This window comes from Gambusia affinis, linkage group LG18, assembly GCF_019740435.1.
Source record: "Gambusia affinis linkage group LG18, SWU_Gaff_1.0, whole genome shotgun sequence".
Lineage (NCBI taxonomy): Eukaryota > Metazoa > Chordata > Actinopteri > Cyprinodontiformes > Poeciliidae > Gambusia > Gambusia affinis.
In genome coordinates, this window is record NC_057885.1 from 6,032,778 (window position 1) to 6,046,535 (window position 13,758).

Below are 13,758 nucleotides of genomic sequence, written 5' to 3' on the forward strand. Positions count from 1 at the left end.
CATAACAACCATTGGAAAGTATCTACACGCATTCCACCATAACATGGTCTTGGCGTTTGCTAGCAGTCTCTACTTGGACTGTATTTGAACTCTGAGAATGTTGATTTTTTTTTTTTTTCTCAAGCAAACTCAAATTAATTTTATGGTTTGTCATTCGTTTTTCATTAAAGGACTGTAAAATGTGTTGCACCCAGAAGGAGAAAGAAGGTTGTGGCGAGGACTCGATCTCTGCTTTAAAGTTTTTGACAAAAGAACATCCAAATAAGCTACACTTCTTTTCTTTTTTTTTTTTTTACATCCGTCTTTCTTTTAGTCTTTAATCAATCGTTCAGTAAAGTTTATTTGTATAGTACATTTCAGCAACAAGGCAGTTCAAAGTGCTACACATCGTAAAACCACAAAAATACAAAGTCATAAAAACATCACAAAATCAGGATTTGAGAAAACCAGTAACATTACATATTGCATAGACTGAATCCTGCTTCTATGCATCACATGTTCAAGATAGGAGGGTCTTGGCGCTGTCAATCATGCTTACGCACATCCCTGCAACCCTCCTTGTTCACTGCTATGCTACAGCTCCTTTCTGATAGCAGAGCCTGCTAAGAATGCTAACACTAGTTAGCATGGCCGCCAATGACAGCAGAGAAACAATTTTTCTAAAACGGTTATTTCTCTTTCGTTAGCACATTTAGCATTGCGTACACAAACTTGATTGACAGTGCTAAGACCCGCCTCCTGGCTCTGATTGGTTGTTGTAGACCTGGACCGGTGCATTTCTTCAAATTGCAATAGTATGTGTAGGAGCAGGTGGAGGAGCTTCATTTTTTCACAGATTATCTGATGCACAGTGTCACGACATGGTGACAGTTTTAACAAATATAGAAACAACATTTCAGTTTTTTTATTTATAGAAGTTACATACTGAGGCTCTGACTACACGGTAATTGTTTCATGTAATACTCATGAGTATTTTTATTTTTTGTCATTTTGACGTTACATCACCATAGAAACATTTTAAGACCCCCAAATATAAACTTCTTAAAAAAGGTTCTGGAAAATACCATCACTTCAAGCTTCACTGTTACAGGTTGAGATGATCAGCAACACTCCCTTGTGCTGCCAGATTGTCCGACTAGTAGAAATCTTGATGGCAGTTTATATACTACTTGTCATTTGTTGTACTTACCTTTGCCTCCTTGTGTACTAGAACACCTTCCAGAACCGTACCTCAAACCTCACCCTAGAGCCTCCCACCTCCTGTCCACTGTTGATACCAATTGTCCATCCAGCTTACTGAAACTCACCTGTCGGTTCAGATTTAACAACAAACAATCACCAGAAATCAGCAAATCTCTTTTTGTATGGGAACAAGTCAAATAAAAGCCCATCCTTTCCTTTACTTACCACTGCAAAAACTAAAACGGAGCCTTCTCATTGGCTGGTTTCACTGGTACAATAGGCAGATTGTTGTCATTGCATGCAAATGCGCACGCAGTCATTTGCAAACGAGACAAAAGAACTCTTTGGACTGACAGAGATGCAAACTCACCTACCCGCACATCCTTCTTCCTGCTTGTCCCATAGAACTGAACATTGGTAAACAGCAAGATATCTAAAGCTAACAAATCGTTTCTCAAAAGTTGACAGAAACGGCTTGATAAAAATAAAAATGAAGACGTCGGAGGTTTAAATAGCTCTCAGTGGGAGATGGATGAGAAAGACGGTGATCTTTGGAGGCCATATGTTGTTTATCGTTCTGTAACTTGCAGCGATAAAAATCAGCATGACTGAAAAGGAAAAAGATTCCAAACTCTGCTTTGCTGCAGATCTCAAAAACTCGAGCCATTTCTCTAATCTGTGAAATACGTTGCGTTTCTGGGAAAATTAGTCCAGTCATTGTTTCTTTGAACGATTATTAGAAGAACCAAAACCCGGACTTCACACAAATAAGTTCAAATGGCAGCATTCACAACCAGTGGTTCCACATTTTGTCATTTTACAACCACAAACCTCAATTTGATTTACTGGAATTTTATGGATTAGATTAGACCAATAGAATTGGTCTTTTGTGACCAAGAAGCACCAGCTTAATGGGAATTTGACATTAGAGCAGAAATTTGTTGACATAGAAGAGCAAGCAAGAAAGAAAAAGAGAGAATAATTTTTGTAGCTTCTTTTGTTTGTTTTTATGCCAGATAATAAAACTGAAACATTAGGAATAAAGTCAAGTAAAGTTGAAATGTTAAGAAAAAACTCAAAATTTAGTTTCATGACCAAAGTAAAAAAAAAAAAATTGAGAACAAATTGGAAATAAAATCTTAAACAATTTGCCAATGCTTTCAAGATATTTATTTTAAAATATTAAAGTATAAAGTTTCCTTGCTCATTTACACAAAGCTGTCGTGAGTCTTTGAGACGGTATCATTTCAACTTTAATGTTGAGATACTATTTCCTCATCATTTACCACATTATTTTTGTCTTAATTCTCAAAACAGCATCGAGACAACAAACAGAATACGTTCATACTAATTTACTGGAAAAATATATAACTGAAAGGCTGCACTGACAACACTAATTTAATTAATTTAATTTAATTTAATTTAATCAAGGCTAAGAAAGAAAAGAAGTCCACTCTCTGTTTCCAACAGAAGAAGTAATCCACCCTTTTTTCCCCCAAGAGCTGTAATGTGAACAAGGATTAGTTAGGTAATAAAGTTCACTTGGATTAATAGCTACATTACCATGGCAACCCACCAAATTATCTGTGTAACTGAGAGTTGATCAAAAATTCAATCACAGTCTAAAGGTTTTCAGTGTAAAAATGATCAAATGTCGGAATGTTACTGATCAGATGTCACTTTGTTGTATCATGTCTGCTTTTTGCACTGAAACACCGTTGGAGTTCATTTGTATTTCCTTCCTGATGGTCTGGAAGTGTGCTTATATTCTTCCGAGGCAGGAAGAAAACAGCTAACTTTAATATTTAAAAAAAAATGTCTTTTGTTTTTGTGTGAGATTTTGTGTGCATGCAGCATCGCACTGTGTGTCTTCCTGATTTCCCAAGAGCGGACTAAAATAGGCGAGTTCTTGTTTTCCCATCACAAGACTGGTGTGTTTATTGGTGGGGAGATGAAAAGGACTAAAGAGAGGAAGCCACTCCGAGCAAAAAACAAGTCGGAGTATTCAGGCCCTGAGAAGGAAAAGAGGGATGGAAGGAAAGAAGGACGGAAAACAAAAAGTAGCAGGCAAGGAGGAGAAAGATGGAGGAAATTGGTAGAGAAATAGATGGAAGATGCTAAGGAGGAGAGAGAAAGATCAGCCGCTCCGGCGACAGACAAGGATTGTTGTGTCAGGGTGAGTGAATGTGTTTATTCACAGGCATGAATCAGGGGGGAAAGGAAACAATGAAAACAAGGAATCACTGAATTGATTGTTTGGAAGCTTTTATTCTCTTAAAACCAATATATTAGCTTGTGGAGTTTCCTTTAGTTTCACTCACACTTAGGTAAAGCTGAGAATATTTCTAGCTGTCAATGTCAATTATTAGCTTCAAAAAAATAAAATATATTGCAATCGTTTTTCACCATAAATACTCTTTACCTTGCCTTACAGATATTTTGATTTCCACATAGTAAAAATCCAACTTTAAAGTTTTCTGTATGTGAAAGTAGAAATGAAGCAGAATGTGAAGAGCTAGCATGTGTCTATAGGATAATGTCCTATTGACTATAGGATAATGACATGGCTAATGCGTCATGTGAGAAAGTATAATAATTATTCTTGGTAGAAGAATTTAATGGAATTGTAACGTGCTAGCTAACTAGCAAATTTTACAGCAGCTCTGAAATTGGAAGGAAAAAAGGACAAATGTTGCCAACATGTCCTGTTGAAAATCTAACTAGCAAGCTTATTAGCTAGCTAACAAACTGGCTAACTACTTTTTCGTAATGGGAGGGAACAAATGTTGCCAACATCTACTGTTGGGTTGCTTAAGCAGCTAGCATTAGCTCTAATGTGAAGACTGGGCAAAACAATGTATGAGAAGCCATTTTGACTGATTAGAACATTTGAAATGACGACATATTGCTAATTTACACAAGGCATTTATATTAATGGCAACAAATAAACTTTCAAAAGTCTAAAATTTATGAAAACTGACCTTTTCTGAGTACACTAGTATATTGGTAGCGTTTATCGCAGAAACTGAACAGGGAATTTTCAAGCATTTTCAGTGAGAGAACCCACTCATATTAAGCATATTCGTTAGTATTTTACCCATCCTTAGAAACAGGTTTTTATGGCACGGTAACAGTTAAACATGTCTTTGGCTAAATGTGCAACTCTTTGTCTCAGATAATTTACAGCTCCTTTGTCTCCTACCAGGTGCCTTTGAACGACCTCGGCAGCGGAAAGGAAAAGCGGAGCTTTAATCACTGTCATTACAGCAGACCAGGGCACTCGACATCATTTTGAACCCAGACACAGACAGCTCAGAGCGATGAATGACAAATGGTTCACATTGCTCGCTGATGACAGACAATCTCAGGCACCTCGACGACCATTTAATGTCATGTGCTACTCTGCTGAATAGTAACATTACAAACACTGTGTCCATTAGCATAGAGAATACAAAAATTATTATCATCATGGTAGCTTTAAAGATATCACAAGCAGGAGTTGGTTAAACCATAATTAGAGGTAAATCATTTATGAGAGAAAATCACATTATTAATGCACTTCAAACCTACTGTTCTCTCTTTATTTTGTAAAAAAATATGTACATATATTACAAAGATTTTAGATATATGTACCATTTGTGTTGAAATCCTACCTATTTTGGTAGTTAGTACCAAAAAATTTAATGAGACTGCATTTAATTCCTAAAAGGTTTAGGACTCCAAAGCGACCAATTTGAAGAACAACATAGACATCACTCAACAGCGCATTGTTTACAAAAGTAAAAATGGACGTCATGTCGCTGTCTATGGATTAGTTTGAAAGTTGTTGAGCAACAGTATTGTCACATCATCATAAAAAGACAAAGGAATCTCAGTAAGACGAAGGCAGAACTAGTGGCAATGTCCTTTTTTTGAGCATTGATGCAGAATTACGATCTCATGAGAAAAACGTTTGAGAAAATTCAATGTGTGCCACTTCCACCAATGAAGGTGGCACAAAGCGGATATTTTGGGGGTGAAAACATTGGAATTGGGTCATTGAGATTGCCGTGAAAAAGTCAGATATGGGTCGGAAATGGGCAAAATAAAAAGGATTTGGGGAGCAATTGCCTATTTTGCGAACATAAGTCAACCGGCTTACCTAGACCTAAGTTGTGTTTTAATTTAAAAAGTAAGCAGATTAAAGTCCTGGAAGATCAAGAAAGAATCTAATATTGATCTAGTAAGTATGTGAACTAGGTGCTCCTGTCCAGGGTTACTAAGTATCCTCTGGTCTAATTCCATCTCTGGATTCGGAGAACAAGAGTCTAAAAAAAATAGTCTAACAATGTTGATCCAAAAGTTTCCTCTGGGCTTCTGGTCTCTGTATCTAAATAGTGAGTACTCTACAGTTTCTGATAAAATAAGCTAAAGAGTGACTAATCTAATTCCTTTTCTGGGTTGAAAGCGAGTACTCCACAGTTTCTAAATAATGATGTAGTATTGGTCTAGATAGTGAATACTCCACAGTTTCTAAAAGATTAGCTAAATTCTAAGTTTGTTCTAAATCTTTGATGTCAGGAAGTGACATCACAGGGCCATGAAACCATGTTGCTCAGCCTGCCGGCAGAAGTCCAATACAGATGTTGCCATCGAGGAATGTCTGTGGGAGCTGCGTGCATGGATAACAGGAAGGGGGTGAGGTGGGAAGCAGCGTTATGTTTACATAAGTAGATTGAAAATATGCAGCACTTCCAAGGCAACATAGGGAAAGCCAATTCAGATTTAAAGTGTCTTAGGTCGGGTAGATTATAAATTTCAATCTTCCCTAAAGTCTCTCTGATACATTTCAGTTCATCCCAATTATTCAAATTGGTTTGGTCGTTCCACTGAGCCAAAACTAGCAACTTCTCCAAGATCGATTCCTTTCCGTTAGTGAGTTTTTGAGTCCTCAGCTGGGCAGCGAGTCGCAGCAAGACTCACATCCAACTTGCGTCTCTGTCCACACCAACAGTCTGAGTGTTTGCTAGTTCGTCCAAGTCCGTCACAAATTTGTCGATGGGCAAGAAAACGCAAGCTCCAAACAGCAGAAATCCTGTTATCAAGAATAAATCCAGGGTGTGTCCCACCGGGTGTCTCCCCGCAGGACAAGAGGGCTCTCCCGTGCCCAGACTTCTCCTCGGGAAAATTTTATCAACTGCTTTGAGAGACCGGTTGACCAGATTCATAATTAGTAGATTTGGAGGATGTGTAAAGAAAGGCTCCAAAAATGTAGAAAGCAAGAGAGAAAGGGAACAAGAGATGTGATCATCCATGTATTGAGTTGGTTATTTAAAAATTCTCTGAAATCCTCTGCTGATTAGAATTGGTCTTTACTTTGAAAAAAACATTCTGTTATTTTGACCTCACGTTGAAATGTTATGCCTCTTTCATGTCACTCAGTTCTCCCTCTAAGCAGAAAGTTTTTTTCTAATAAGTGTACTTTTTACATTTTCAACAAATGAGTCAGGCTCCAGTTTTCCTCTGGCTGATGTGATTCATTCATGGCTTTGTTTGCTCCCCAGATGAAACACTTTGGCCGTTTCCTGACGCCTGAATGCATCCCGCTGCAGATGGTCGTGACTGCTCCTCACGGTCTGCTTATTGCATTTCGCCGAGCGGTGCGATGAGTAATGACTGAATAAACCAATGTGCTCTTATAATTGTCATACGGACAGAAGATGCTATATTAGAGGGTGTGTGAGAAACCCAATTATCTGAAAGGAGAAATGCTCTGGGGTTTTTCTTTCATTACACAGAATTAGTTGCTGCGTCTTGAGGGAAAAGTGGTATCGAAAGTTCGTTACTGAGACTAACGACTGAAGACTTGACTTGGCTTTGAAGTCTGGGACTTGGGTTTTACTTTCAAAATGGTGGAAGCTTGCAAGCGTGGAAACTGCAGCTTTGAGGCGGAAATTAGTGGAAATAGGCAGAGTTTTGCGAGAGCAAGTGTGTAGATACCCCAGAGTGGTTGCCACAGGAGATTTAAGGATTCCTCAAACATCTGTGAAGATTCAAAGCAAAACTCCAGGTATGGTTTTGATGGGGGGATAACATCATAAAATGCATAACACCACATCAGTAAGTATTTATAGCTAAAGGTTCTACAGTCTACTAAACCACAGGCTCTACATGATATTTGACCTTTTATGTGTATTAGTATAAAACTGCAAAATTATTCCAGAATGTATTCTTCCTCGATTGAGAACATGCAGTAATTATCCATATTTACTCTTTTTTTTTTCTGTCTGTGTGTGTGTGTGTGTGATTTTTTTTTTTTACAAACCCTGATTCCAAAAGCCATTAGGCCCTGACATAAACTTTAGCATTTTTCTTTCTGGTTCAAGTCAACTCGCACCTTTTTTAGTCACACACTTACTACGGCATGTATACACATCCTACACTCACCAACTGTTCGGCCTGAAGCTTGATCCCTCGGTCTGTCAGGGTTTCGGTTACTTAGCAACATCTCATATTCGAGTCGCCGACCAACTGTCAAAGAGTCTCTTCATATTGACATTTCTTTGCAGAGGGTAAATGCTGTCAGACTGCTGAATCGTGCATAACGTCTACAACTGAAAATGAACCATTTTCTTCTGTTCAGGGACATCTGCCGTCAAACGTCCTTAAAATGAGCAGAACCGTCAGTGGCTCTAATTATGCGCATGCCTTCTCTAGGTCCCCGTCAATTCAACTAGTGTGAGCCGGTGTGGGTGAAGTGACACTAGGGATGCTTCTCACCGCTGCTTTTTGTGAAAAATAATGTGCTTTTTTAGAAAAAGTCGGCAGCGTGAAGTAGTCGGATGCCTTGGCAACGCACAGCTGCAGTTCCTCGGGAGGCAATTGTTTTCTAGACTTGATATGTGAAAGAAAACAAGAATATATGTAATAAATAATCACTAAAGTTTCAGCATCAGTCAATATATGATGTTTATTTTTGACAAGACTGAAAAAATGCAGAAAGTTTATACTGCATTAAAATTATGTCGGAAATATTGGCACCATATAGCACCGACTTGGTATTTATCACAACTAAAGATAAATACTAGCCTTGGTCGAAAGTCCAAGTTTGAAGGTTTTGGCTCCTCGCAGTTTGCAATGACTCTTCACCAGAGTAAAGGCTTAACGCTAAAGACTGATAGATATGCAGTGAGAAGGAAGACAGGTGGGAATTCGAACCCAGCAGCACAAACACTGCTAACCGCAACCAGAACTTTTTTCTTTAGCTAGGTCTTGCCATGCCACCTCCAGGTCACTGGTCAGGATTCTGGTCATCCTTTCCAAGACCTCAAGAGGTCGATCGGCTAAAGCCATTCCCCTGCCTACATTCCCCAGAATGCCATGTGGTTCTGGATAGAAGTTCAGTGAAATTATCGACATTCTATCAGTACGTATTAGAATAGAATTCAACTTTATTGTCGTTGCACTGTCACAGGTACAAGCAACTAAATGTAGTTTGCATCTATCCAGAAGTGCTATACAGGATAAATATTTATTTACAGGTGTACAAGACTAAATATAAATATAAATATGGGAGCTATATGCACAGATATTACCTACTAATATTGATCACACGTCTACTGCGATAGATATGGTTATGGTTTTATTGCCCAGTCCTGTAACGTGTAACCTCCGGTTCCACAGTATATTTAACGTTTGATCTAATCAGAACGTCAAAAAGGAGCAACATCACTACAGCAAAGGGCTGCATGGACTGAACTGAGTCACTTTTTTCAGTTTTTATATCTTTGAAAGGTCTTCAGAGTTGCTTTTGAATCATAATAAATGGAACATTGACCAACATATTTGTATTGATGATTTTGACGATGGCACTCATTAAATTGTAATGTTTTTTACTGGTTTCTTTATTGGTGACTGTATGACTATCTTTATGTGTGTTTATGACGTGAAGCACTTTGAACTGCCTTCATGCTAAAATGTGCTATATAAATAAACTAATTGATTGATTGAATGGCTGATATTGTGAGGGTCATATCCAATGTCAGGAAATATAAACTATTCTTTCCCTATTCTATGATTTTAAAGAAACAATGTGACTTTTGACTCACTCGGAGCCACTGCAAAAAATGAAATAAAATTACTTTTCAGAAAATGTCATGGCTAACCTGACAAGAATTTCACGTCACAGAAACGAATTTTTAGTCTGCTGTTGTGTTTTTCTTCCCTCTTTGGTGGCTTGAACACGATTCCTAAATGGATGTGCAGTAATTATCTCCTGCTCCAAATCTTTAGGTGCCTCTTTTCATGTGGATGCACATTTGAACATTAGAGCAACTGTCTGCCTTATTTTTGAATTCCCCAAACTTTTGACATGCTGGTGTGTTCGCATGTGTCAGCGCTGACGACAGTGTTAGCTTTGTGTGAATTGAGACACTTAGCAACATTTCTGACAGCATACGGAGCGTGGGCGTAGGACAGCGAGGGTGCGACAACCAGGGCCAGACCGGTCGCAGTGGGAGGTGGGAGTGCATGTGTGTGTGGTGGGGGGGGTCACTGACTTCAGCCCAGATCTGGCTGATTAATCAGATCTGATAAACGTGTGAGTCAAGTAAACATTTTAGCGAACATGTTACATCTTCTTATTGTAAATTGGAAGCAAAAACAAGTATGCAAGCAGTTGAAATGTATGTTTATCTTTCTGTCGTTTTTCCATTTTGTTTCTCCCCAAAACAAAGTAGAGAAGTCTCAAAAGTACTCGCACTATATTTGAACAATTTTTCATTTTCTTATATCACATACAGCCACACAATCCACACAATGCAGTGCATAATGTTGAAGTGAAAGAAAAATTTACATTTTTCACAAATAAAAGTCTGAAAAGAGGGATGTGCAAGCCCCATTTACTCCGGTACTCTTAAATAAATGTAGTCAATTGATTTTTAAAGGAAGACAGCAGGCAGGAAAAAGCTCTTAGGAAAGGTTAAACAGAGTTAGATTTGAACACGTCTCAACCTTTTAGCATTTCATTGGGTCAGTTCAGTCTGTCTTTATGAAAGAGAGGCAAGATAAAAATATTGTTGAAAGAAAACCAAATGAAATCCTGTATGCCACAAGCCAAGTTGTTTCCATGGCAAACACGTGGGAAAATGGAGCTCTGGTCCAATGAGATCCAAATGTTTCGGCCTCAGGGAAAGCAGTTTGTGGAGAAAAACCAACTCAGGATATTAACTTGAATATCCTGGTGGACGACCCAGAAAATGAAGGTGGAGCTACAATGGAATGGTTTGGATCGGAGCACATCCATGCGTTAGAAATAAGTCTAGACCTGTTTCCTCTCAAAATCGGTGGCAAGACTTGAATATTTCTGTTTGCAGCTTTCCATCCAATCTGAGAGATTCACTGAGAAAAACGTCTTCAGTCGTGGAAAGCAGACAGAGCTATACCTCTGTGTACACCTCTATACCGCGAGACGTGAGAATAAAGGTTTTTGACTCGGTTATCAACGAGCTCTTTCATCAACTTGTTCTACCTCCTAATTATGAACTGCTTTGCGTTAAATTACCACAGAAAATCGATTATTATTCATGGTTATGACATGACAAAATACAAAAACGTTCAAAGATTACAAATGCTTTTCGTAGGCATCAACAAATGACAATATGTTAAGATTAGAGCTGTTAAAATGATCACATTCACCATTTGAGTTATTTTAATTTTTTTTCTACTTTGATGCGATGAAATAAATTATACTCAATGATTATTTTAAAAGGCGTCCCCTCCATGTTGCTGTATCTCACTTTTGTTTGGTCATTCAAACTATCAATGGATAAAAAGCAACATAACAAAGCCTACAGTAATTTTGAATGTTCCAAGCCAAAAAAATGAATGTATATAATGCACTTTAGCTAAGTTACATTCAGTATTTTTTCATACTAAATTTATCTTTAAACTTTTAAACAGTGTGAATGAGAAAAAAAACAAAACAATAAAAGTCCCTTGTGTCATTATTTAGCTGATGCTTGCATCCATCTTTATTAAGTTAATTCGGGTTTTTTTGTTGTTGTTTTTTTTACAGATTTGTAAGTCATTAGTTCATTTCTATCAATCCATTAACACTGGAGAGATTTTAAGTCTCTTTTTTGTTTTCTGCAGCAAACACCTGTGTCAAGTAAAGTTTTTATTTATATCATGGATAAGAAAAAAAACTTAACCTCATTTTTAAAGTAATAATGAATTAATAAGTTTGAACACTTCCTAACTGCATTATGATTTTGTGCATGACGTACGTTTCTGTGCGTTTCTCTAATGCTAATAATTAATCAATGATTGGATATTGGCTGATAAAAACACGACGGAGCCGTTTTAATTTTTCAGTCTGCTATGATTTCTCGTTTACCATCATTTTTAGCGTTCCTTTCCTTTTCATTTCTCTCTCACTATATTTCTGACTCCTTTTTTTTTTTTTTTTCCACGACACCTTCCACCTCCCCCCACGGCTCTTTGTCCCTGTGAGAGACACTTTAGATCTTGTCAGCGTCCAGACGCCGCATGTCGCACTTTCACACTCTGGAATGAGAGAGGAGGTGTGGAGGACGATCTCATTTCAAACCCGGTTTCACCGAATTAAGAGCTGAAAATGGTTAAAAAAACAGGCGCTCACGTGAGGCTAGTAACCCCAAAAACCCATAAATTTCAGACAGTTTTCATGTACATTGCAATAATAATTTGAATACTGTATTACATTTTTTACAACAAATTTCAAAGATCAAAACTTTCACGGACAACTTAAGCAGCGGTTTAAGTCAGTGTGTGCTTTTCCTGGCTTCTTTTTTTTTTACCTTACAAACTCAAGACCCAGTTGCCGTAGCAACAGCAGACACAGTTTAATGACCTGTACATAAAACCACACAGACGTTACTAAGACTCACCTTGCTTCTGAGTTTCAAAACGCGCCGAGAGGAGATAAAAGAAGGAGCTGTAATTGGGCGAATGTGGGTCAATTTGAGCTTCTGCCAGAGGGGGGAGCTGTTTACCATAGAGGGGTAACTGCCGAACGGCTCCGTTGATGAAGTGCATTTTAATACTTCCTGCCTGTTGCAGTTCGGGGAGAGAGAGAGAAAGAGAGAGAGAGAGAGAAAGAGAGAGAGAGAGGAGCAAAATCATCTGTGAGTGACAGCGGAGGTCTAATGAAGCCATTCTCACTGATGATGCACTGAGGATGGAGGCTGACTGTTAAAGAATTGGGAGCGAAATGCTCGTCAAAATCTGCCAGAATGTTCCCTGATGAGGCTTTGACAAACCCCGCAGCCCGTCTCCTACTGTCTTCCCTCCTCACGTTTCAAAATGTTTAATACAGCGTTGGTAGGAGCGCTCAAAGGCTTTCAGTCAGCAGAACAGCTCTGCATCTCATACAGAAGAGGAAGAAACAGTAATTTGGTGGATTTGTTAAAGCTGTCAAGTCACCGTCTTTGAGTGATGGAAATACATTTACAAATCCATTGTCATTATTTTTTACAAGCTCTTCTCTCACCTATAGCTCGACTTATTGGAGAAAATGTAAAATTTCACAGGCTATTTGATTAAAAGATGTTAAAACTGGATGTGCTGGGTTGAAAATCTAGACATAAACAAACCAAAAAGTAATAATAATAATAATAATAATAATAATAATAATAATAATAATAATAATAATAATGATCAAATTTAAAGATAAGGGCTTCATAATATCAAGACCTCAAACAGAATTACCAGGCTTAATTTTTTCCTCCATCCAGTACTTTCACAGGTCTGGGGTCAAGAAACAAGTTACAAACATCTCAGCTAAAAACAAATCATAGTTTTACTGTCATAACTTGCCTTTAAAAAGAAAAAGAAAAAATTATTGAGTGTATACACATGTATTTACATATTGTTCTTTGTATCCCTTTTAACTTCCTAGAGTTTTTATATTCATACTTGAAATTTTTATGCTGTGAAAGAAACTCTTTGTGCACACAAACTTGGTCTGTAAAGCTGATCCTTTATCATGGATAAAGTCACAGTGTCAGAGCAGCTAGTAGTGATGAACTTAAAACTTACAGTCATAAGAAACGACTCACAGTTTGTTATGGAAGCACTTTGAAGTCCTTTGTGACTTAATAAAGCTCTATATAAGTACAGATCGTTTCCATACTGTACGTCTATGTGCTGTTTTGTTCAGCCCCCTCCCTACCCTGAAAGATGATTATAAGCCAGCTGATTCGCATGCTAACAGTGGACATTAGACATTTAGCCCGCCGATTGTCTTAAGAGATGGGGTCAATTGGACCCCACAAGCTTTTTACCCTGTGCGTGGTCTGCTGGGGTCGCATTGATCACGCATACACCCCCGTCCCCACCCCCACCACTTCCCCGCTGTCCGACTGTGACATCTGCCACACTCCACCTGAGCATCGTGCTAAGACCACAGGAGGGTTAAATCCACTTTTGGGTGAGAAAACCCAACACTAGTGTGACTCAATATCCAACCCAATGCTGTGTTGGCTGTTCTAAGCATCATATTTCAAAGAACTAATGAAATCAAAGAGTTGTGTTTGTTCAAAAAGATTCCCCTTACAT